This window comes from Lacerta agilis, chromosome 14 (genome assembly GCF_009819535.1).
Source record: "Lacerta agilis isolate rLacAgi1 chromosome 14, rLacAgi1.pri, whole genome shotgun sequence".
Taxonomy (NCBI): Eukaryota; Metazoa; Chordata; class Lepidosauria; order Squamata; family Lacertidae; genus Lacerta; species Lacerta agilis.
The window spans coordinates 3,109,636-3,114,017 of NC_046325.1; positions in this window are offsets into that span (position 1 = coordinate 3,109,636).

Sequence of the window (4,382 nt, forward strand, 5' to 3'; positions counted from 1 at the left end):
AAAAAGTGATTTCATCTGCCCCCAGATCAGCTGTCTGAGTGAAGGTATCTGTTGTTGTGGTAGCCTTGCCCTCATGCCCCCACCCCTCAATATATCATCACCCACTGTTTTCCCAGATCTTACTAGGGGTGGGGTGGGAAGGAATTATTTCAGGGCGGATTTGCTCTTCAAGATGCCCAGAATCTGCATAGCCAGAACTATATGAACCCATTGTAAGAACTAGGACTGCTATCTGAGCTTGCTTTCCCCCTCCTCTCTCCCCAACTTTTTTGCCTTGTGTGTTGCGTCTCGCAGATTGCAAGCTTGCACGCAGGAAGTGCCTCTCTTCTGGTTTTGTAAACTACTGTAGGAACCTTTTGGCTGAAGGTTTATAAATGCTCTACGGAAATATGGAAGTCTCAAATTCTCATGGCTTACCAAGGTAGAGGTTGCACCATCCACCTGGCAATAGCCGCAAAGACACTGCAGCACATGGACTTAATATTCTTGTTCATCCTGAGGCCCCTGGAGACAAGTGTACTGGGGGGACAAGGCTCCTTTAGCCTACTCCAGAGCAGTGGCTGTTCTTGAAATTATAAATATGCTCCCTCCACTCTAGTGCATTAAGGCCTATACAAACTATTAATTGGCTAGGAATGTAAGAAGCTGACTAACAATGACTCTCCATAGTTTCAGGCATGGAATTTTTCCCTGCCCTACCTGGAGATGTTGCTGGGGATTGAATCTGGGATCTTCTGCATGCAAAGTGGATGTTCTGCCACTGAGCTACAGCACTTTGGGATGTTTTGGGTTGGCCCAGAGTCCTGGGACAAGTTTCTATTGTCATGGTTTCAGCCCCAGGACATGCAAAGTAATCAAAAAGAGAATCTCTGCACATGTGCAGTTTGTAATCCCTTGGCCTTGGTTAAGGGAAGCCCTACTCCCCTTAGCAAGATGGTACACAAGCCTCCCTGTTTAAAACAAATAGATTAGGGATAGGAAATAGGCATATATTCATGCATATTCTGGAAATGCATTCCATTAGCCTGGAAGGAGGTCACTTCCAAATCTACAATTCTATGAAATGTGGCTGCATTGCTTTGCTGCAGAATTCGTAACACAGAGACACACTTCACCTGCTCTGTTCACACAGTGTTCCCAAGTCAATTGGATCAGGGTCCCACTTCTGTCTGATCCTTGTTAGATCAGTCCAATAGCCCACCCAGTCCATCATCCTGTTCTCACAGCAGCCAACCAGATGCCTGTGGGGAAACCCGCAAGCAGGATCCAAGCACAAGAGCACTCTCTCCCCTTCCCCCGAGGCTTCCAGCAACTGCTATCCAGAAGCATCAGAAAATAAATTGACAATGTGGCCAGTGTAAGAATGCCTCTGCTCCTAATTCCATGTACAGTCTTGCCCGGTGCACAACAGCACCTCAGCGCTATCCGAATTATGAATACCTGCAACACAAACATACTCAAAACAAGTGCTCAGACACCCCAATGCACATGCACACACAGGGAAACCTAAGAAGCTGCTCTATACAGACTATTGGCCTATCTAGCTCAGTATTGTCTACACTGACTGGCAGCGCATCTCCAGGGTTTCAGGCAGGGGAAGATCCCAGCCCTATCTGGGATGCTCTGCATACGCTGCAGATACTCTACCGCTGGGCTACGACTCCTTCCCAGAAGTGATACATGACACACCATTTTTATGAGGCAAACACCTTTCCGTTGCAAACATCCCAGCAAACACAGACTCAACCCCTCGCCCACTCTTCAGTGAATTAACTGAGTGCAAGAGAATACAAAACTATCATGCAAAGTCCTTGAACCATGCATCTCAATACTGCCTACAGACTCAGTGCCGGTGGTTTCAAGTAGGAGCTTTTCCTAGCCCTACCTGAAAATGCCTGGGACGTTCTGCATGCAGAGCAGGAGCTCTATTACTGAGCTACAGCATTTCCCAATATATTTTTCTGTATGGCTTTTCAACTTGACATGTTGCCAAGGCAAACCAATACGGTTATTCATAATTCATCGCATAGGAACACAGGAATTTGCTTTATACCACATCAGATCACTGAGGTGTATCTAGCTCCATATTGTCCACACTGACTAGCAGAGGCTCCCCTGGATTTCAGACGGGGGCATTCTCTGCCCTAACTGGAAACACCATTTGGGACTGAAACTGGGACCTTCCGGCAATCCGGCATGCAAAGGGGATGCTCTACCATGGAGTAACTCCGCCACCAGTCTGCTCCATACCCTTTATGATAAGAGGCGGCTTAGGATTGCTGTTTCAATCAACAAACCCGCAGTGCCAAAATGGGCAGCAGAATGACCAGCTCTCTCTTGCACCAGAGTAAGAGCAGTGAAATAGCGCGGCCACCCTGCATTAGCTGATCACCCTTGGGCAGGATTTCTCCCTGCACCTTTTAGCCCAAGAGGAAGTGTGTGCGTATCTGTGCACAAAACAGGAACTGAAAAACAGATTATAGATTTATAGCCCTAGAATGGAGCAACCACCCTTCCCTTCAGGCCAGCACCCTGAATATATTCCACGGGAGAGGGGCGCATTCACCAAAAGGAATAAAAACAAATGACAGGACGGCCCTCTTACCTTGCCTTTTCACTGGCATCTCGGAGGCAGTTTGTACATGTACAACCTTAATCTCCTAATCTCTCTCCCAAACAGCTGCCAGCTTAAAAGATTTGCAGGACAGATTGCAAACTCTACCCCTTCCCCAAGGGCATTCTGGGAGATGTAGTATGGTTGGGCCCCTTTCGAAGCCTGGCAGCTTGACACATCCCAGATCACAAAAAGTCACGGGAAAGTTTCACAAAAGACTTGAGATCCAGCAAAATGCTCAGGCTTTGGAATTGTTTTCAAAAGCGAAGTTGCTTTAAAAATGTCACGGCCAAGAGTTCCTTTTAGAAATTTTTGTAATGTGACAAGTTACACCAAGCATACACCAGCCTAATTTCACATGTTTAATAACACTGTTCATAAAACACTTACAATCAGATGGCAACCATAAGTGGGAATGCTGACAACAATCATTAGTACAGCAGATCCAAAAAGGGTTTGCTTGGGATGGCCCACTCCCCCAACATTGCATTTCAACTGTGACAACTTCAAATTTTCTGTCTTCAAATGACTCGGGCTACATAAAACTTAAATTCCAAGACTCTTACTTCCAACAAGTGCCAAGCTCCAACCCAATTTTGGCTGAGAAAGAGAGGTAAGGAGTTAAGTGAAGAAGAAGAAGAAGAAGAAGAAGAAGAAGAAGAAGAAGAAGAAGAAGAAGAAGAAGAAGAGGAGGAGGAGGAGGAGGAGGAGGAGGAGGAGGAGGAGTTTGGATTTGATATCCCGCTTTATCACTACCCGAAGGAGTCTCCAAGCAGCTAACATTCTCTTTTCCCTTCCTCCCCCACAACAAACACTCTGTGAGGTGAGTGGGGCTGAGAGACTCCAGAGAAGTGTGACTAGCCCAAGGTCACCCAGCAGCTGCATGTGGAGGAGCGGGGACACGAACCCGGTTCCCCAGATTACGAGTCTACCACTCTTAACCACTACACCACACTGGCTCTCCCAGTGAGTGCTGGGAGGCCAAGATGTGTATGTTATACAACCAAAAATGCAAGACTTGACATTCTGGGTGGGATGAGGCCACTTCTGCTACTTATTTTACAATCCTTTCCCCCAACGGCTCAAATCCCTTCCACCCCAGGAACGTCAAAGAAACTGCCCAGGTGGCAAGACGTGTTTTCATCTGCCGCTATAAACATTCCTCAGTCCCTTTTTTTCTGTAAAAAGCCTTGCAGGCTGGGTATTAAAAACCCATGACCTGCTCTCCGATGTGCTGCCTTCCACTTTCTCTAATTTGTTGCGTGTGTGTCAGCGACTATTTTTAAATCAACACTTGGAAGATTCAAGATAAAAGGAAATTCTCATTTAACGTAAGTTAAACTGCAGAATTCGTTCCCGCAAGGAGGTAGTGGGTGGCCACCAGCTACGATGGCTTTACAGGAGGACAAGACAAACTCCTGGAGGTAAAGGCTATCAAACGGCTGCTAGCCACAATGGTTTATGTTCTACCTACATGCACTGTTGGAGGCAGTATGCTTTGGAACACCAGTTGTTGAGAATCACAAGTGGCAAAAGTGTGTTTGCATTCAGGTTCTGCTTCTGGGATTCCCAAAGGGGAACAGGAAGCTGGATTAGGGGGGCCTGATCTGGCTGCAGCGCTCCTCTGATGTTAACACGTGCATTACACTGGACAGCTTCTCTGAAAAATCCACCCCACTTCAGCAGCTCTCCAGCTTCACTCCAAGGATTTGTCGATGCAATTTAATAGTTTTTTTCGCAGAAAATACAGCAATCAGAGGCAGACGGC